The sequence below is a fragment of the Pinus tabuliformis genome, chromosome 6 (genome assembly GCF_031772625.1).
Source record: "Pinus tabuliformis cultivar Carrire ecotype Pingquan chromosome 6, CPIR1, whole genome shotgun sequence".
Taxonomy (NCBI): domain Eukaryota; kingdom Viridiplantae; phylum Streptophyta; class Pinopsida; order Pinales; family Pinaceae; genus Pinus; species Pinus tabuliformis.
The window spans coordinates 443,232,719-443,255,469 of record NC_142292.1 but is presented as its reverse complement, the minus strand read 5'-3'; positions in this window follow the sequence as shown (position 1 = coordinate 443,255,469).

Below are 22,751 nucleotides of genomic sequence, written 5' to 3'. Positions count from 1 at the left end.
AATGCTATTCATTATTCATTATTATTGTAGAATTTCCTGCAAATTCTCTACAAATCTCGCTCGGAGACCTATGTAGAAAATCTGACTATAGATTAACCTGATAATGCAATATACCAAAGCAGAATACTATAATCTACTTCTACTATTAAACTTGCAGAAGCTTAAAGATCGAGTTGAATCAGAGTTGAACACATATAACCATAAGAAGAAGAATCAATGCACATGAAACACAGAAAAATACTTAGGGGAAAGCCTCAGCTAAAAACCCACTATCTTTATTATCATACAAGGTGGAAATACATTAGAATTATACAAAGCCTTAGCTCTCACAGCTAGCCAACTCTCAATACAATCCTCCTGGATGCTCACAGGCAATCAAAGCTTCTCACAAACCTTCTCCTCTGCCCTCCAAGCTCCTATTTCCTTGCACAGGTACCTCTGGGATGAACTCCTTCACCCAGTGTAACATTGCTCTAACACACTATCAGAACTGCGCAATCCTCAAGGAACCTTGTTCCTTCTGCATGGATGAGTTTCCTTTATAGGAAAACACATGCAACTGATAATAACCTATCCTTGAAATTTAGCTCAACTCGGTCTTTCTCTGAATAGACATGCATGAGTTTCTGATGAGGGAATCTTCAATTATCTGGAGTACACTGGTTGAGTGCATGCATGCATCAACTGACTGATAACTCACAATTAGTTCCTCAAATAGTTTGGAAATAATTTAACTGGACTTAACTCAGTAAACTGAGCTAACTAATTACAACTGAAATATAACTCAATCTTATCTCCTTAATTAAGGGATAATCTCCTTAAATTAAGGGATAACTGTTGAATGACTTCAGAAAGACTTCTAACTTGAATTTCTCCAACTAATTAATCCATAATGAATTAATTAATTAATTCCAAGCAGCTAGTGAGACTAAATTCGAATTTAATTCACAATTTTAATTCAAGGAAAAATTAAAATTGGAATTTTCTGGATTCTATTTTTTATCATTTCTTGTTTCTATTTTCAACGCTCCCTCTCAACAAGAAAGGAATTCAACTCGATCCTGATCCTGAACCTTTTGAATGTTCTGCATGCACCACTTCTCTCTAGTGTTGTTGCTCCAGCAATCTCTAGAAACAACAAAAAACATCCAACCCGAATCAGAATGATGCCTCTATCATCAAAGTCTCTGACTACTATTGCCTCTGTCGAATGAAAACTCTGCGCTTCTGCTGACTCAGTCTTTCTACATTTTTGTCAATCCTTCTCTGCGCACTTCAGTATCTGACTGCTCTAGCCTCTGTCACTTTGATCTCTGACTGCATCAATCACATTGATTCCTCCCGCTACAATGTACTTTGGGCTCTCGTAGCAAGGTACGATCCATGATATAAAACCTTTCAATGGACCCTACCCAATTTCATCCTTCTTGAGACTATCACTTAACATCGCCCCACCTCACACCTGGAGGTATGGTTGCATGTGATCCCTCTGCTCACTTCTCCAATTATGGCTCCTCCACAATTGTTTAAGACTTCTTATGGGACTGCATGATGAGAGGTAATTTACTCTCCCTCTCAACCACCAAGTCTCTAACATTTGCCTTGCTCCTCAAGTCTTTACATGTAACTTGAACTTCAAGAGCATGCAGGTTCTTAACTCGTGAACCAATCTGTTTCACCTGTCTCATGGTGATGAGTCTAAGGAAAACCTTTCCCTTACTCAAGACAACATCATAGCCTTTGTTCTCCAACATCGTGACTAATACCAAGTTCTTCTTCAGTCCAAGCATATACTTCACATGTATCAAGGTGATAGCAGCTCCATGCTCCCTCTGAAAAGCAACAATGCCCACTCCTGAAACACTAAACCTTTCGTCATCACCCATCTCTATGCGCATCTTGAGGTCTTTCTCCTCCAAGGTACTGATAAACTTTTATCGTTGATCATGTGGAATGAGGCTCCATTGTCAAGATACCAACCACAACCCATCATTGGTGACACTATGCATGCAATGAGAGTAAAGTCCATTTCGAACTAAGAGGCTAATGCCTCACCTTCCGATCCTTCCGAGAATCCCTTCTTGGACTTCTTCGATGGGAAATTCGCCGCATAATGTCCCATCTCAATTTGATGTATGATATGAATCCGATTTGCTCCTGCAACCCCGAAATTCAAACTTTGAATTCTCTTCTCCGTATACTATTCATTGCTCCGATAAACTTGGCTCTGATACCATGTAGAATTTCCTGCAAATTCCCTACAAATATCGCTATGATACCTATGTAGAAGATCTGACTATAGATTAACCTGATAATGCAATATACCAAATCAAAATACTATAGTCTACTTCTACTATCAAACTTGCGGAAGCTTAAATATCGAGTTGAATCAGAGCTGAACACATATAACCATAAGAAGAAGAATCAATGCACATGAAACATAGAAAAATACTCAGGGGAAAGCCTCAGCTAAAAACCCCACTATCTGTATTATCATACAAGGTGGAAATACATCAGAATTATACAAAGACTTAGCTCTCACAGCTAGCCAACTCTCAGTACAATCCTCCTGGATGCTCACAGGCAATTAAAGCTTCTCACAAGCCTTCTCCTCTACCCTCCAAGATCCTATTTCCTTGTGTAGTTACCTCTAGGATGATCTCCTTCACCTAGTGTAACACTGCTCTCACACACTGTCAAAATTGCGCAATCCTCAAGGAACCTTGTTCCTTCTACATGGATGAGTTTTCTTTATAGGAAAACACATGAAACTGATAGTAACCTAGACATTTAGCTCAACTAGGTATTTCTCTTAATAGACATGCATGAGTTTTTGATGAGGGAATCTTCAATTATCTGGAGTACACTGGTTGAGTGCATGCATGCATCAACTGACTGATAACTCACAATTAGTTCCTCAAATAGTTTGGAACTAATTTAACTGGACTTAACTCAGTAAACTAAGCTAACTAATTACAACTCAAATATAACTCAATCTTATCTCCTTAATTAAGGGATAATCTCCTCAATTTAAGGGATAGCTATTGCATGACTTCAGAAAGACTTCTAACTTGAATTTTTACAACTAATGAATTAATTAATTAATTCCAAGTAGCTGGTGAGACTAAATTCGAATTTAATTCACAATTTTAATTCAAGGACAAATTAAAATTGGAATATTCTGGATTCTACTTTTATCAATTCTTGTTGCTATTTTCAACACTCCCTCTCAACAAGAAATGAATTCAACTCGATCCTAATCCTAAACCTTTGGAATGTTTTGCATGCAACACTTCTCTCTAGCGTTGTTGCTCCAGAAATCTCCAGAAACAACAAAAAGATATCCAACCTTAATCAGAATGATGCCTCTATCATCAAAGTCTCTGACTACTATTGCCTTTGCCAACTAAAAACTTTGTGCTTCTGTTGATTCAGTCTTTCTGCAATGTTGTCAATCCTTCTCTACGCTCTTCAGTATCTGACTGCTCTAGCCTCTATCACTTTGATCTCTGACTGCATCAATCCCACTGATTCCTCCCGCTACAATGTACTTTGGGATCCCGTAGCAAGTTACGATCCATGAGATAAAACCTCTCAATGGACCCTACCCAATTTCATCCTTCTTGAGATTATCACTTCACATAACCCCACCTGACACCTAGAGGTATGGATGCATGTGATCCCTCTGCCCACTTCTCCAATTGTGGCTCCTCCTGAGACTTCTTCTGGGACTGCATGTTGAGAGGTAATTTACTCTCCCTCTCAACCACCAAGTCTCTAACATTTGCCTTTCTCCTCAAGGCTTTGTATGCATCTTGAACCTCAAGAGAATACAGGTTCTTAACTCGTGAACCGATCCGTTTCACCTATCTCATGGTGATGTGTCTAAGGAAAACCTTTCCCTTACTGAAGACAACATCGTAGCCTTTGTCCTCCAACATCACGACCGATATCAAGTTGTTCTTCAATCCAGGCACATACTTCACATCTATCAAGATGATAGCAACTCCATTCTCCCTCTGAAAAGCAACAGTGCCCACTCCTGAAACACTATACCTTTCGTCATCACCCATCTCTATGCGCATCTTAAGGTCTTTCTTCTCCAAGGTACTAAATAAAATTTTATCGCCAATCATGTGGAATGAGGCTCCACTGTCAAGATACCAACCACAACCCATCATCGATGACACCATGCATGTGATGAGAGTAAAGTCCATTTTGAACTGAGAGGCTAATGCTTCACCTTCTGATCCTTCGGAGGATCCCTTCTTGGACTTCTTCAATGGGTAATTAGTCACATAATGTCCCATCTCAATTTGAAGTATGATATGAATTCGATTTGCTCCTGCAACCCTGAACTTCGAACTTCGAATTCTCTTCTCCATATATTGTTCACTTCTCTGATAAACTTGGCTCCGATACCGTGTAGAATTTCTTGAAAATTCTCTACAAATTTCACTCTAAGACCTATGTAGAAAATCTGACTGTAGATTAACCCGATAATGCAATATCCCAAAGAAAAATACTATAATCTACCTCTACTATCAAACTTGTGGAAGCTTGAAGATCGAGCTGAATCAGAGCTAAACACTTATAACCATAAGAAGAGGAATCAATGCACATGAAACACACAAAAAATACCTAGGGGAAAGCCTTAGCTAAAAACCCCACTATCTGTATTATCATACAAGGTGGAAATACATCAGAATTATACAAAGCCTTAGCTCTCACAGCTAGCCAGCTCTCAGTACAATCATCCTAAATGCTCACAGGCAATCAAAGCTTCTCACAAGCCTTCTCCTCTACCTCCAGGCTCCTATTTCCTTGCGCAGTTACCTCTCGGATGATCCCCTCACCTAGTGTAACACTGCTCTAACACACTGTCAGAACTGTGCAATCCTCAAGGAACCTTGTTCCTTTTGCATGGATGAGTTTCCTTTATAGGAAAACACATGCAATTGACAGTAACATATCCTTGACATTTAGCTCAACTGGTTCTTTATCTGAAGAGACATGCATGAGTTTCTAATGAGGGAATCTTCAGTTATCTGGAGTATATTGGTTGAGTGCATGCATGCATCAACTGAATGATAACTCACAATTAGTTACTCAAACAGTTTGAAACTAATTTAACTGGACTTAACTCAATAAACTGAGCTAACTAATTACAACTCAAATATAACTCAATCTTATCTCCTTAATTTAAGGGATAACTGTTGCATGACTTCAGAAAGACTTCTAACTTGAATTTCTCCAGCTAATTAATCCATAATCAATTAATTAATTAATTAATTCCAAGCAATTGGTGAGACCAAATTCAAATTTAATTCACAATTTTAATTCAAGGACAAATTAAAATTGGAATATTCTGGATTCTATTTTTATCATTTCTTGTTGCTATTTTCTTTTTTTGATAAGTATGAGAAGAACCTTCTATTAAGCTAGCTAAGATTACATAAATTACACAAAATTGTGCCTGCTCTGAGAGAGTGTCCTAGCTAGCCAGACCGGAAGAAACCCAAAAGAAGCCCAAAGAAACCCTGGAATTCATGGAACGAGGCCCATAAAAGCTTACAAGTATCCCACCAAGGGTCCACAATGGGACCCACAACGGACCAAACTACAGCCAACAAATGGACCCGACGATAGTTATAGGTTAAGAACACTAAACAGTTTCGGGTCCAGATCTCTCAAGCAACAAGCACGATCAAACTCTGTCATTGATTACTCAACACCGATCCAATGGCCATCATGGATATCGGGCAGATGAGAAGCGTGGGGGTTAACCATCCGATGAAGGCGGTTTTCTCCCACCTCTCGCTGCAACGTGTCACACGATGAGTGGAATCGGAGGCACAATATGAAAAACTGGATACCATTCTTATCCCATCCGATATACCACTTGTGGTTTTGCATCCGAAGTTTTGCGGAAAAACCAGCGCGCTCTGTCGCCAAGCGATGACCGTCAGACCATTCCCGCAGACATTTCTGAGCCTTCTGCCTGGATTCTCCGCCAAATTCCCACCGTGCCAAAAGTGAACAGACAACCAGATCTGTGGTGCTACCTGATTCGATACCTTCATCATTCAACCTAAAGTGATCAGAGTGTTGGAGAGCAGCCAAAACCAAAAAGTGTAGACGAATTAGGTGACCGCATCCTCCCGCCTATCTTCGGAATCCCTTCAATATGTTTTGTTCATCCATAGTTCCATATCGTTGGTTGCCAGATGGAAACAATCCTCTCGCAGTTTTCCGATGGGTAACGAATCCCAAGCATGTCGAGAATCCCTATCCCTATTGGTCACTCCTTCGTTGGCCAACTGATCCACTAACACATTTGCTTTTCTTTACACATGAACAAATATTATCGTTTTAAGGGTTTGCGAGTGAGAGTGGATACGGTAAAAAACCTACAGTAGCTTCCAATGCTTCGACACTTTATCTGGCGACGTTCCATTGTGTATTTTCTTGGCTTCTCTAATGACCAATTCCGAATCTGCTTCAATGATAGCATTTTGTAAATTTTCCTCCACCAGGATCTCCAAGCATTGCTCTAATGCCAGGAGTTCAGCCATGTTATTGGTTCCCTTCCCCAAGTGGCCATGGAAGATATATATTGTTTGCCCCTGATGATTTCTTATGGCACCCCCAAAGCCAGCTACCCCTGGTTTGCCCTTAGAAGCTCCATCAATGTTTACTTTGAAGAACCCTGTGGAGGGGGCTTCCAACTACTGGCCCCTATATTTATTGTTCTCACTCCCTTTATTATTCCTTGAGGACTGATGGACTGGAGTCCCAAATTAAGTATAATGGTCTCCTCTTGAGGCAAAGGAGGATCCTTAGGAAGTGCCCTCAATAGGCTTTTTACTGAGTCTTTAAGTTGTTTTAGAATTTGATCGATTATGTGTTGGGGCTCGCTAGCTTTGTCTTTGAAGATTCACCTGTTGCGCTCTTTCCAAACATTCCAAACGACAAAGCCTGGTACTAGCATCCAGGCTTTGTTAATGATCTTATTCCCTGAGAAGTTCTTCCTCCGATTTTTCAAAGTGTTGGAGATACTGAGAATTTCCCTGTCGATTTGTCTATATATTGAGGCCACCCAGTTCCACACCTTAGCAAAAAAAGGGCAGAGGTTGACAAGGTGTTCAATCATTTCCTCATGTAAGCCACAGAGGTGACATTTGGAACGGCCTATGAAGCCTTTCTTTAGGAGGTTTTCCCGAGGATCTTTCTTTGATTCACTAGCCAGATGAATAACATTATTTTCATCCAGTGAGGAGTTTGCCAAAGCTCCTTCCAGACTTGATCAATGTTCACAAAGTTAAATCATGTAACTGCCTGTTTTGCCTCTTTGAGGTTAAAATTTCCTTCATTATTCTTCCCCCGTATTAATTGGTCAGGTGAGGAGGAAACCAAAATCCATCTATGTTCTAAGTTCCGTATAAGAGAATCTGCCTTGGCTTTCAAAGGACTCTCATCACTATAACTTATATCCTTCCATTTCCTCCATTTTTCATTATTCCTTCTCTGATCCCAGAAATATTTTACCAATAATAGACCTTTGCTATCTGTGTCTCTCTTGAGGGCTTCCAGGTCATTCCTATATAGGATGGGTTCCTATTGCCAACTATCCTCCCAAAATCGAGCACAGTCCCCTGCTCGAACTTCCCAGAAACAGTGTTGCTCCACAATGCTTTTATTCTCCCAAGCAAGGTTCCAAATGTGTGAGCCCCTAATTTGTCCTGACATTCTAATATGATCCTTCTCCTTCCAATTCTTGGCATACTTTTGTTTCCAAAGCTTGGCCCAGGAGGCATTCAGTTCCTTGATCCACCTCCACCAAAGCTTAACTTCTGAAACTTTGCTAAGAGTCTCTGCATCATGCAGCCCCAATCCACCATGGTTTTTGGGCTTGCAGAGCTTGTCCCAGACAACTAAAGCCCACTAATTTTTCTCTTCCCCTCTGCCCCACAGAAATTCCCTTTGTATGCTCCTTATCTGTTTCTTAATACCTTGGGGAGTAGGGAGAGCTGCAAACATGAAGATGGGAATTGCCTGCAAGACCGCTTGTGTGAGCACAAGTCGCCCTGCTAAGTTTCAAGATCTACATGTCCACTTTCTGATCTTATCCTAAAGTTTATTTAAAATTTGTTCCCATATTTTCTTGGTTAGCAGTTTGTCAGTTAGAGGAATACCAAGATATTTGGAAGGTAACTGTTCCCTTTGAAAACCAAGAATCCTGTAATGTTTCTTTGTATAGCAATATTAGTATTATAGAAAAAAACTTTGGACTTGTTGAGGCTTACCTCTGTAGCTGTTGCCGTAGCAAATTCGTTTAGGATATTTTTTATTGCTCTTGCTTCCCTAACTGTGGGTATGCCCTACAACATTGTTTCATCCACAAATTGTTGATGAGTGTTAGCCTCTCCATCCAGGGTGAGCTTGATACCTTGAATTCGACCTTCAACATTTGCCATTTTGATTGCCCTACCTAGCCCTTCCATCATGAGGAAAAAGAGGAAAGGTGAGAGTGGATCTCCTTGTCTGAGCTCTCTAGAAGGTGTGAAGGTACTTGAAGGAGCTCCATTAAGCAGAATGGAAAAATTGGTCGTGGTAACTAGTTCCATAACCCATCTTATCCAGTTTTGGTCAAATCCATAGGCTTTTAGAATAGCTCTCATATAAGACCAACTGAGTTTGTTTTAGGCTTTCGCAAGGTCCCACTGAATGATCATACGTGCTTGTTTGTTGCATTTGAGAGAGTGTACCACCTCATGTGCTTGGATGATGTTGTTGAGAATTTGTCTTCCTTCCACATAGCCTGTTTGCTCTTCCGAGATGAGGGAGGGTAGCAGGGGCTTCAGTCTATTGGCTATCACTTTGGAGATGATTTTATACACCACGTTACATAAGGCTATGGGTCGAAATCCTTCCGAAGTCAGAGAGTTTTCCTTTTTGGGGATTAAATCTATGAAGGAAGTTTTCAGTGCTTTCAGTACCTTTTAGGATTTTCTCGAGTCCTCCACAACCTCGAGGACATCCTGTTTGATTGTTTCCCAGCAAGCTTTGAAGAAGTCTATATTGAATCCATCCGGGCTTGGTGCTTTTCCACTTTGAATTTCCTTAATCACCTCACTGACCTCCTCTTCCAAGACTGGTCTGTTAAGATTGTGGTTGTCCTCTCTGGTAACCAACTTAGGAATATACTGGGTCAACTGATCAATGAACCAAGATCTATCCTCCATTGGCTTCGTTGCAATATTGAAGAAGTGTTGTACTAGACTCGATTCCATGTCTCTGTGAGAGACAAGCTCAATACCCTGAGAACCTTTGATCTTTGTGATTCTATTGTGTGCCCTGTGGGCCATAGTGGATCTGTGGAAGAACTTTGTATTTATTTATCCCTCTTTAATCCATTGAATCCTAGATTTCTGTCTCCAGAAAATTTCCTCTTGTAAGCATCGTTCCTCCCATTCTTCCTGCAAAGAATTAGTTAGTTTTTGCCTCTCTTCATTGAAGCCCTCTGTGATATTGATCTGATTGATTTCCAGAAGTTTTTGCTCAGTTTCTATTCTAGCTTTGAGGATATCGCCAAATTCCTTTTTGTTCCAAGCTTTAAGTTTGGATTTAATATGTTTCAGTCTCTGCTGGAGCATGAAAATTTTAGTACCCTGAATGTTAAACTCCTCTTTCCACCATTTATCAATGTTACTGGTAAATACGGGTGTGAGAGCCAGACATTTTCGAATCTGAAGGGCCTGTTTCTTGGAGTGCCCATAAAGGTAGCTTCTAGTTGAACTGGCTAGTGATCCGAACCTCCATAGGGCAGAATGGAAGCTGTGATGGTTGATCCTATGAGGAGGAGGTCCTCAAAAACAATAAATCTATCAAGTTTGGAAGCCACTTTAGAAGCCCCTCCCCTTTTATTGTTCCAAGTGAAGGTTCCATTTATTGTCTCAGTGTCCACTAGTCCCATGTTCATAATGAAATCTTGGAAGGCTTCAAAGTCTCTGCCTAGCTGTCTAGAGCCTCCTTTTTTTTTCTGAAAGAGATTTTATCATATTGAAATCACCTGCAACTATCCAAGGCATATTGGGATATCTTTCTCTTAGATCTTCCAGGGAGGTAAGAAGCTTGAGTTTCTCTGCTTTCTTTTGAGGTCCATAAAAATTTGTTATCATGTATGTCTCCTTATCACCAACAAGATTACACACCAAAGATAGATAGTTCCTGGATGCTTCAGCATCCAAGATTCCAAATTTTTTTGGGTCCCACAGTGTAAGAATCCCACCTGCCGAGTTATTTGCCTTAACCTCTAAATACTCATACTTGATCAACCATTTATTATGGATTTCTCCTATTTTTTCCATTGAACATTTAGTCTCCTGAATAAAGACCATGTCTGGTTTTTCTTCTTTTGTTATGTTACTTAGATTCCTTTGTTTCCTTCTACTACCTATACCTCTAATATTCCAGGTTGTGAGCTTCATTAAGAAAGGTTAGTAAAGGAATAGCTGGAAAGATCTTTCATCTTATCTAAGTTAATCAGTAGTTTTCCACATTCGTTTAGCAGTTCATTATGTCTTTTCCTTCTTCTTTTCCTTCCTGAGTTCTTTGGAGATTGTGCCTGTGAGTTCTCCATCATTTTGATCCCACTTGGCTCCTGGATTTCGTGGTTTCTTTTGACACCAGTTTCCTTTGATTGTGCCCTCCATAGAAAGAGTTGTTGAACTCAATCATAATCTTCTTTTGGCAAGGAGTCCACTCCTTTGTTCTTTCCTTGTTCCAGAAATATTTCTAGATCCAGATTTTCCCTGTCTAGAATCTCTTGTAGTTCATGGTCCTCCGTTCTTGTCTCACTTGGAGTCATCTCATGGTCCTTAATGATCTCCATGCAGCTTGGTAGATCCTCCTTCTGGTGTTTTTTTACTGTGATATCCTCCATTTCCGCTTCTGTATCCTGCTCCTTAGATACGTTCTCCCTGTCCTGGACTATCTCCACATTCTCCTCTTCTTCCTCTAGGATTTTGAAATTGTTGTGTCTTGCGTATCTATCTTCACTGATCTTCTTGTGTAGCCATTTACCCCCTTTCCCTTTGCCCCCGACCTTGGTGAAACCCTCATGATCTCTATCCAAAGAGGTTTTCCCATTTCCTTCCATATTATTTGTTGGGCAGTCTCTAAATAGATGGTTGTGTTCATGAAATTTGCAACACCTGAATGGTATGTTCTCATTGTTCACCATTTGCACCCATTCTTCATCATATACGTCTAAGATTATTGCTTCTGGAAGGGCTCCAGATAGATCCATTTCCACACATATTTGGGCGAAGGAGGTATATTTACCTTTGAGGGTTGCCTCTGATATCTTCAGAAAATGCCCCAACTTGTTGCCTATGGTTTTCAAAGATTCTAGTTGCCAGTAATCTAGAGGTAATGAGTATAGTCTGATCCAAACCGGTACAGATGTAAATGTTTCACATTCTGGGACAAAGTTCATCATCCATGGCCGCATGTAGAGTCCTGCTGTAACATAGAAATAAGGCCCCCTTTCGAACACTCTGTCTTTGTCCTCTAGGCTTGCAAACACCACCGTGAAGAAGCCCTTAGAACCCAGATGTAAATGTATTTCTCCCTTTGGCTTCCAATGGCTCCTAATCCAAATATATAATGCCATCTCCATTGGCCATAACCCCATGAACTTGCAAATGATCGCATGTTCTTTCATATGGTCCCTATGCGCTTGAATCGCTGGATCACTTAATATGACCTGGGGAATGATGCTCGATTTGGGTTTACAAACTCCCGTAGTTCTCGTGGAAGTCGTTTTTATGTTGCCACCTCCCTTCTCCTTTTATTTACTTGTTTCCTGTTGATTCCCTTCCTAATCCTGGAATTCGTTTCTTCCAACTGTCTTCTTGCCTCTTGCTTCTGAAATCTTTTCCGATGGTTTTTTAAAATGCTTCCCTCCTGCTTCCTTGCCTCCCTCTGTGACTGCCTGACTATAGGAGGGAGCGGCGCTCCCCCCTGCGCATCCCGCCATGGAACCCTAATGCAAAACCCTAGTGCCAACTTCAATCCTCGCTCAAGTTGCAGAGCGCGTCGTTTCTTCTTTCGAATGTCATCGGGTTTGTCTTCTTGTTTCTATTTTCAACAATTATAATTTACAAAAATATTTTAATAACTATCCAACCACCAAAATAATCTATTATCAACCCCATAAAAATATTTTTTATTAATAATTTTGATACCATCGACTTATTAAGCACGACACCTCTGCAAAATCTTTCATATCAACCTTCTCTCAACCATTTTTCAATTCTAAACAACATGCACACGAATCCAGCAAACTCAAGCTACACGAATTGTTTTACACCGATGTTTCAACCCTTAATTTTGGAGGAAAGAGGTTTTCTCACACTATAATATAAAAATAATAATTCTCTTGTGAACATAATAATGCTATTATGACTTTATAATCCAAACATTTTAATTGAGTTTAAATGGTGGTTTCTAACAGTATTTTGTTAGAGGTATATCATTTGGCATATGGCATACATATCAAGGAATACATTCCTCATACAATTTTTCCAATTTAGAAAACCTATCGATCTCTTTTTGCACTTTTTGGGGCAATTGCTAGTAATATCTATATTGATCTTTTTTTGGTTAGCTAGACCCATGATGTTTTGAAATGGTGGCCTTTACATAGGAAGTGGGTATATCTACATGGAAAATTGAGTTGAAGTTGTAGTCAATAATTGGTTAGATTTGAATTTTCATTGTTAAAAATAAAAATTCCAACAACATGTGATTAATATTATGATTGTAAGTGGTTGAAATGTCCTTGGGTTATTTGGGACATTCATTAGATGTTTGGCTTAGCCCAAATAGTTAATTATATGGAAAACTTTAAGGGAGGAACATGCCCACCAAAATTTGAGTTTGGGTCCTCTTCATAAAAACACTCATAATTCTCGCTAGACCCAACCTAGCAAACTAATCATATATCACTTTTAAAGAATTCCATTGTTTGATCAATGAATGCACAATGTAATCTATGCAAGTTCAAGTTTAACACAACCATTCTCATGACTCATGTCACAACAATCATTTCATATGTTTTGATATTTTCCTTTAGCTCATTCTTTTGTGTTAGCAATAAATGTCTAGTGGAAAGATCACAATGTTCAAGTACAAATAATATGATTTGGATCATTCTTATTTATAAAGTTAATGAGGACATAATTCCATGCAATATTGATTAATTAGAATTTAGTCAATAAAACATTATTATTATTTTAAATCATCTAATACATTTTATTAATTTTTATTATTAACAACAAAATATTTATTATAAGGATTTCATTATAAATAAAAATAATTATTGCATAAATTCCATTATGATTAGTTAGTTTTCTCTATTTAACAGGTCGATAAGTAATACAACTTTGACCAATCTCTTTTGAATTGAAAATTTTGCTGCAACTAAAATCATTATCATATACTTGAAAGAGATATAATTTTCTATTAAAATACCCCTATATTGTTTCAGGCCAATATTTATTAATTTTCTATTAAAATACCACCATATTGTTCATTTATTTTGTTTTATAAAACATTTTTTATTCTCACTAATAATTTTATCTAAACTTTTTTGTTATATTAGAGCAATTGTATGGGTCATAACCAATCAGATGCATTAAAGTCCCTATGGCAGTCCCGTTATTTGTTGCCTTCTTCTACGAGCGTGAGTTATGGGTACATTATTTAGTTGAACATCCAATGGAGAACAACATCTATGTCATGTAGGACTTTTCTTTTCGAGGGATATAGGATATTTTCTGTTTCTATTGATGAATAGTCGATTGCCTAGCCACTAGGCATAAAACAGTGTCCTCCCTGAGCTGGGATTTTTTTCCCTGCATCGTAGATGGTGTTTTTCTTTTTCAACAGGGTTTATACTGTATCCTAAATCAGACATACCACTGAAGGCTGTTACTTCTGTATCCAGTTTATATCATATAGTCCCCATACATAGTTTATTCAGAGAATTGATTATCACTTTGCTATTTACAATAAGACAAATTGGCTATTGTTTTTTGGAACAACTGCTGACTTTTGTAAATTTCTCCCTGGATATTAATACAAATTGTGCCAAAACAAACATTATTTAGTTGAAAACTTACGAATGCCCGTTTTACAACTGGTGTGCCAGCTTACGGCGCTCGGAATAGATTCCATTCTATTTTGTTGTCGTCCATCCATACTAATTATACTAGTAATTGTCCGTTCGTTCGTTTGCCAGATCGTATCATTTTTCAATCCTTCAACAGAAGGAGATTAATTATGTTAATCTCATTCCATTTTGTCATGGTCTATCCACGACAAAATCGTCTGTACGTTCGTTTTCCAGATTGTCTGTATTTCAATGCTTATACCGGGGCAATTAATGAGCACTCTGTTACAAAGTTTAATGCTTTGTAGGTTGGTTCACTCCGTTACAATGCATGAAATTTGGCATAAGTATATTAAAATTATTTTATTACAAAATATTATATATTATTTTAATATAAAATATTATTTATTATTTATTATTTATTATTACTATAAGTTTTTTAATTGGAATTATTTATTTATTTTTATTAATTTAATTTAAATAATTTTAATTTAATTTTGGTTAACGCATTTTGATCTAACAAGTGTGATTCATAATCAAGATCAAATGACAAAAGCTTAAATAGAGAGCAATGTAGAGACCAAAATTTCAAGTAACAATTATATTTGAACAATAATATTTAAATTATAATATTAATTTATTAATATGTGGTTCATCATCAGGCCACATCAAGACGCACAGAATGACAAACGCTTAAAGGCTTAAATAGAGAACAATGTAGAGACCAAAATTTGAAAAATAATATTGAAATTGTGATATTAGTTTATTAATTTATTAAAAACAAATATTAATATGTAATGCATATATTAAACGGCTAGTTTTTTAAAAATAATATTTAAATTAATTTATAAAAAAAGAAGTCAAAGTCAAACTCCAAATAAGAAGGGAAGTCAAAAATTATAAAAAAGAGTCCAGACCCTAATCGAGAAAAGATCATTTAATAAATAAAAATAAATAATGAAAATAAATAAACTAAATTAAAAATAATTAATGGAAAATAAAAATAAAAAAATATGCAATTCAAAACATATATATATATATATATTCAGAGAAAAATAAACAATAAATAAAACAGGGTCAACAATAAAATATGGGTTGAGGCCCATTAAACAAATAACAAAAATACTAAAAGCAGTTGAGAAAGAATAGGATGATAAAATCCTTAAGAAAACACGAAGGGTGAAGAAAATAAACTCTAATGAAGAATAAATCAACAATAAATACTATAAAAAGGACAGCAATACCTACATACATAAACAAACAAACAAAATAAATCCTAAAAGAACCTAAAAAACTAGGAGGACAGTACAATGACTCAACTTCTACTAATATTTCAACCATCGTTCTATTCAAATTATTGGGTTAATTTTTTTTAATCAAACTTTACCATTTTTATTCTCCTTATTATAATCCATTATTCTTAAATATTTTTAAAATGTTTCATTAATTTCTTTTTGGAATTTTTTTAGTTTTACTGAATTTTCTTAAATTATTTTTATTAATAATAAAACTATAAATTATTTTAATTAAGAATAAAATATTGAAATTTCTACCTTTTCAAGTATTTTAATTTTTCGTTAAATATTTTTTTTATTTTTTTTCTCGGGGAAAAATCAAACTTTTTATTAAGCAAATAAAAAGTTACATACCTAGATGCAATTAAGCATTATACTATAAGTTCACCAAAAAGCATAGCAAAACCACAACGAAACTAATTGTAACAACATTCTAGGCCTCCCCATTAATGGAAAAAACGATCCTTACAATAGTCTTGTTTTTCAAAAAATAAAACTAGTGTCCACCAACCCATAATATAAAGTCTCATATAAAGTAATCTATCCACAAAAATAGATGAGCTGATAAAGAGAAAAAACATTTACTACTAGGTCAAGATGTTCAAAGATTGTATGGTTGTTGATCCGACACAGATCCTTCCATCCTCAATTTCAGTTATGCGCTAATCGCCCAAAACCTGTTGCAAACCTTCCTTAGAAAGGTGGTCTGCCTCTGAATTCCGCTCCCTATAGATGTGGCAAACAATTATGAAATCAAAACCCATTTTTAAATGAAAAAATTCTTCTAAGATTGGAATCAAAATATGATTTTGACATCTTTGTACTTCGTTAAACTAGTTTATAACATTTAATGAGTCACCAAATATTTGAACTAATCCCATCCCCAATTGATTAAGCCAACACAATAAGAATTTCAAGGATTGAAGTTCTGCATAGTTGTTTGTTACTGAGCCAAGACCAACTGAAGCTTTGAAAATTTTGTGTTCATTGACGTGGATAACTAGCCCCGACCCACATATGTTATGTGCGTCAGAGGCACCATCAAAATATGCCCATGGTAAATCAGGCCTAATCTGTTCTTTTCTAATGTGCCTAGAGGTCTTTTTGTGGGATAACATATGGATTAAAGCAAAAATAGACGCACATTTTTCTACAATCAGAGAGTGTGACGATGGGAGGTCCTGAAAAATGCCTTTGTTCCAAGCTAGCCATATGCCCCAACAGATGATCAAAAGGATATTTCTAAATTTTTCATCTGTTACTGAGTTCCACCAATTTTTCCAGGAATCCAAGATATTTGCCCCATTCCGTGTTTGACTTATCCCCAGTAATCTCAGTGTGGACTCCCAAATCTTGTTGATGAAAGGACAACTTAAAAAGAGATGACAATTTGTTTCTTTCGAGCTTTTGCATAATGTACACCATCCTGGGCCCTATTTGTTTCGCTTCTGTAGATTATCCCAAGTCAGCACTTTGTTCTTTAGGATGCACCAAAAAAATAATATTGATTTTGTCAAGATTTTCAATTTCCACAGCAGTTTGCACGACCAATCATGTACCCCCTATGCGCTTCTCACCATTAAATAGTTATAACCATATTTTCGGGAATATTGGCATGTAGGAGCATGAACCCATCGAAGCACATCTGGACGGTCCCTTATCCTAACATTTGTGTGTTGCAATTCTCTTATATAATTTTTCCATTCTTCTCCCCAGTGAGGCTCTAATTGTAGATCCTTAGTTGTTTTCCATCCCTAATGCCAATTCGTTGAGAGTTCCTCCCTTGCAATCTGGTTCAGAAATTGAACACCTTGGGCATGTAAGCAATCCATTATCTCCCTTGAGAGAGAAAAATCCTCATTACACCCCACCCACGGATCAATTCCTATTCTGAACTTTTCCCCATTTCCAACATGCCAGGCCAGTCCATCTTCTACAATGCTGAAAGAGTCCACTATCGCCTTCCATACTACTGATGTGTTTAAGGATTTTTTATATGTCCTGCACATCCATTCATCGATGGGGACTAGGTCTATGTATTTTCTTTTCACCACAGTCGTCCACAGGTTTTCCATTGATAATAACTGCCACCCCAATTTTGCTACTAGAGAGATTGCAAAAGATGAGAGGTCCTTTATACCCCAAGCCTTTGGACAAGCAATTTTATCCCAAGCTACCCAAGGAAGTACTGCATCCTCCTTTGATCCAGCCCATAGAAAGCGGCCACACACTTTCCTAATCTGAGTGAGAATGCCTTTTGGAACCCATGTGAGAGTGATCCAATAGACTGGAATAGCTAGAAGGACCGATTTAATTAAAACCAGTCTCCCAGCTCTCGAAAGCCACTTATAGCTCCAGTGTTTTATATGATTTTCAATTTTTTCCAAAATCCAATTCCAATCATGTTTCCTGTAGGTATCAGGCTTGAGATGGAAACCCAGATATTTGAAGTTGTCCTTCATGGGTTTTGCTTCAAAGGGGAGTACCAAGATGATCCTGTTTACCTCATTCCCCGAGAAGCCTTCATAGACTATTGTGGATTTCTGAGCATTAATGCACATCCCAGTTTCTTTTAGAAACAAATCAAGAGAAAGTTTCAACTGTTGTATATCACCTCTAGTTCCATCACTGAACAAAAGTATGTCATCCACAAAAAACAGGTGTGTGATAAACATATTGATTGCTACTTCTATTCCTTTTATCTCACCTCTTCGTTTCGCAGCCAGAATCAGTTGGCTAAGGCCTTCTACCGCCAATAAAAATAAGAGAGGTGACAGAGGGCAACCTTGTCTAAGCCTTCTTTGGCTGTGGAAGAAGGGGGATGCTACACCATTTATCAAGACTGCAAACTAACATTTGAGATGCATCCCATGACCCAATTGATGAAACTGATACTAAATCTTAGGTGAGTCAACAACAAGCGTAAGTATAACCAACTATTTTTGTCATATGCCTTTGATAGATCAATTTTAAACATCGAGCCTTTTTCCTGCTCCTCTTAATTCTATGCAACGACTCTTTATCTACCCCGATAGATTCATGAATCTGTCTACCATCGAGGAACCCAAATTGTTCCTTGGATATATTACTTGAAAGAATTGGTTTCAGATGAACAACAATAATTTTGGTGATGATTTTATAAATACAATTACAGAGGGATATAGGCCTGAACTCCTCAAAGGATGAGGGATCATCAATTTTAGGAATTAAAGCCAGGAAGGTAGAGTTGAAAGGTTCATAAACATAACCTCTGACTCATGATTCCTCCACCACCCCAGTAAGCTATTCCCCAATTAGATCAAAAAAATGTTGGAAGAATTCCATAGTCCAACCATCAGGCCCTGGAATCTTATCTTTCTACATAGATTTTAAAACCCCTTCAACTTCCCCTTTTGCCACAGGAGCCATTAGCATCTCATTTTCTTCCTCCTCTGCATATCTAGGGAATAATTGAGCCACCCATATAACCTATACAATTGAAGCCTCTTTTGGAGCTCTAAACAAATTTTTGAAGTGGTCTCTTCCCATAGAAGCTAGTTCATCAAAGGATTTTTCTATGCCCCCATATGCCTGATTCAATCCCCAGATAGTATTTGTATTTTTCCTTCCCTTTGTGTAATTTTGAAAGAATTTTGAATTCTCATCACTAGTTGAAAGCCATATTGCTCTACTTTTGAGTCTCCATTGTTCTTCAATATCATTAAGAATTTTCCTCCTTCCTAACTCCAACTTTTTTATCCTTTCCCTCTTCTCCTCAGTCTCATACCCATCCACTTTCGGGTTGTCCAAAGAATTTAGTTCCTCACCAATCTTGTTTAAATCAGCTTCATCCCTTATCTTTTTTTATTTTTCCCAGTCTATCGTTGCCCTCTTCATTATTTTTAGATTCTCCATAAAATATTGAGCTAAAGATGACTCTTGTTGTCTAACCAATGGCCTCCAGGTTGATTTGACTAAACTGTTGAAAGAGGGCTCTTTGAGCCATGATGGGTTGAATTTGAAGGGTGAGCCAGGCTTCTGACTAAACCCTTTCAGCTCCAGCAGGATAGGAAAATGGTCTGATTCTCCTCCTATTCCAACTCACTACCTAAAAAAGGGAGTTCAATTATCCATTTCCTCTTTTAGTAGGAAAATATCTAATCTCTTCACTACCCTTGCTTCCCCCACGCGCATGTTCCTCCAATTAGGTCTAGATTTTATCAGGTTTACATCAATAAACTTCCCTACCCGAATCTTATTCCAAAAGAAATCTACCAGAGGGCCATCTTAGGCCAGTGGACCCCAAGTCTCAAACTTTCCTAGTGAAAAATTGAAATTTCCCCACCCCCCTCCCAACAACCATATTGGGATTTTTCATAAAATATTTAGAAAGAAGGTTATTCCATAACATAACCTTGTCCTGACACGGCCCATAAATATTAATGAAAGAGAATTATGAGCATAGTTCCAAGGAGTAGACCTTTGCCCCCAACACCAGGTTTGATCTCCATAAGTTTAACAACTTCACACTACTATCTTTGATGCCCAGAGCCAAACCCCCAGATCTCCCTTTTGCATCAACCATCATAAAGGACCAGCCCGACATCATTTTACTAAGGGAATTTCTCACTAAATCGCTAGCTCCAAGAGTTTCTTGAAGCATAATAACATCAGGACAATAATTTAGAAAAAGAGCTTTTAAAGCTAGCTTCTTATGGGTGCTAGCAAACCCACGACAGTTGAAGGAAAAAATAATCATTTGATAACCCTGACAAGGGTATATGTTGTTCTAAGCGCCCCTTTAAGTGATAATTGTTTTCTGTCAGTAATGTCTATTTTGGCTCTTAACTGAGCCTTTGATAGATTAGACTTCCTACCCCGAGTCTTCTAGGGAAATAAGAGCACCTCGATGTCTCCCAGACGTCTTACGACTTTTAAAGGAAGATCCATCTTTTCCCAAGGTTGGAGATTATAGTGAGGTTTCTTAGCAGAGTCCGCAGGGAGAGAGGTAAGCACAGGGCCATCCAGAGGAGAACTGGCTATATTGTGTCACGATAGAGGTTATTATAATTTCCAGGCAAAAAGACACAGATTCGATAAAAATATCTTTTGTCATGACAGGCTTGAAGGGACGAGGCCTAGGGAGCACATTTAGGAAAGATTGAAGAGATTCATTTAAAGAGGAGAGGGGGAGAGAACAAGTACCTGCCGATTGGGGCATTGGGTCGATGGTAACCACCTCATCCTAAGCCTCCTAATGGATTTCTTGGTGATGGTCCTGCTTCGGTAAGACTTGTATCCCCAACTGCACACTCTGATCTTTCTAAATCTCCATCGACACCTACTCACCCTCCTATTGATTCCCCATCTCCTCTATCTATGAAATATCCTCCTCTTCAGCCTGTGACAAACCCTTTATTCTTGGATCGCCTCTTTGTCATCTTATCCTTTTGAACCCCAAATGAAAATCACGTGATAGATGTCCATATTTATGACATCTGTGGCATCGGAAGGGTAACTGCTCATAGTCAATGATCTGAGAGTAAGAGTAATCTTGAAGCTGAAGATGATTTTTTTCTGCCAAACCCTCCCTTGGGTCCAATATTACCAAAATGTGAGCCATGCTCCTATTTCTTGTTTCCACAAATGACATGTGTGCCTCTAGAAAGATACCCAATGTGTTACCTATTGCTTTGAAGACATCTTTTGTCCAGAGCTGCGAGGGTAGAAACAACAGACGAACCCATACTGGAATCTTTGAAACCTTTTCTCTCTGTGCATTGAACAAGGGTGTCCACCTCTTGAAAAGAATTAGCACTCTCATGAAGCACCAGTTGCACTCCATCACCCATTCCAACATCTCTCCCTTACAAAATTTGACCATGAACCAACCCCTAGCCAAAGTAGTCACTTCTACCTGATTATCCGGTGCCTCACTCCATGCCTTGGCTATCCATTCTGATATATAATTTGTTGAGTATTTTTTACCTTTTTCTCTTCCAACTAGTGTTAATTCTGAGGCTTCCATGGCCTTGTCAATCTGGATATCGACCCCAAGAACTAAATTTGGGCATGCCACCTTCTTCCTTATAATTTTTCCTTTCTTTCTCTTTGAACTGGTGTTCCAGTCATTCCCAACTGCTCCTGAATATGACTGCCCCTCCTGCACATCATTCTCTTCCTTATAGAGTGGCCCTAGCCTCCCCTTCGCTGCTTGATTCCAATTAGAAAAAACCCCAGGTGCTATATGTTGCCCCACTGCCTCTTGGTCGATATTGTGGAACCGCTCCCCTGCCTCCTAGGAGCCAAAACCTTGAAACCCTTCATCTTCGAATACCAGTAAACCAGAAGAGGGACCACCAACCCTTTCCTTCCCACTATTTCCAGTTAAATGTGTTCATGTTCCTTCTTTTAGAGCCCGAATATCTTGGAGAAAACCCTCTCCTATCACTGCTTTTGGACTGAAGTTTGAAACGAGAATGGATGCCTTACAAGCCTTTTGGCTTAGAGAAATTTTGCATGTGTGAGCTTTGTTCAACCTTTTACCCCCACCGACATCATTTTGCACCAGATCCGTAACCATACATGATTTCAATCCCTAATTTCCTTGATTCTCACTGTTAATGACAATTTCCTCCAAACCTCCCGAAAAAAGACCCGAGGCAGGAAACAACGAGAGGTTTTTTGAGCTTACCCATATCTCCACTGACTCCCTTGTAACCCAATCCGCCAATGTCATTGCAGTCACCTAATCCTCCAGGAAAATTATGTCAAAACCCCATCCCCTGCCTTTGAAACACAAGGTTTTCTTGTTTCCAAAAACCCTAATCCGCCTTTCGAGTTCCAATCTAGCAATGTGCCTCCCAATTTCCTAGCTAGAGATATAACTAGATGAATCACCTTGGCTAGGTTTCACTGAGTAGGATCCAAACCCTAAACCAATAGGATGTATTCTGGGTCGGGCTCCAAGTCGACACAGTCCCAAGGGTTGACAATATTTGTTGTCTTTGTCTGTAGGGTAAGAAAACAAGCATAACCTCTCCTGTTATTGAGCTCCTGAAGCGACCGCGTGTAGTTGAGGGTAACTGCCTATAAGAAAAACAAAAAATGTTGTAAAAACCTCCTTCAACATCACTTGTCTACCCTACTCTATTTCCTAATGACATTGTTCCCTAGGTGAAAGGTAAAGTTTCGATGTATGTGCCATGAATTGGATGGTCCCTGCCACCGAACTCCATTCCTACTGCGATTTCTACTAACCATCCTCCTTCCTAATTTGGCCCTCCACCAAAACCCTA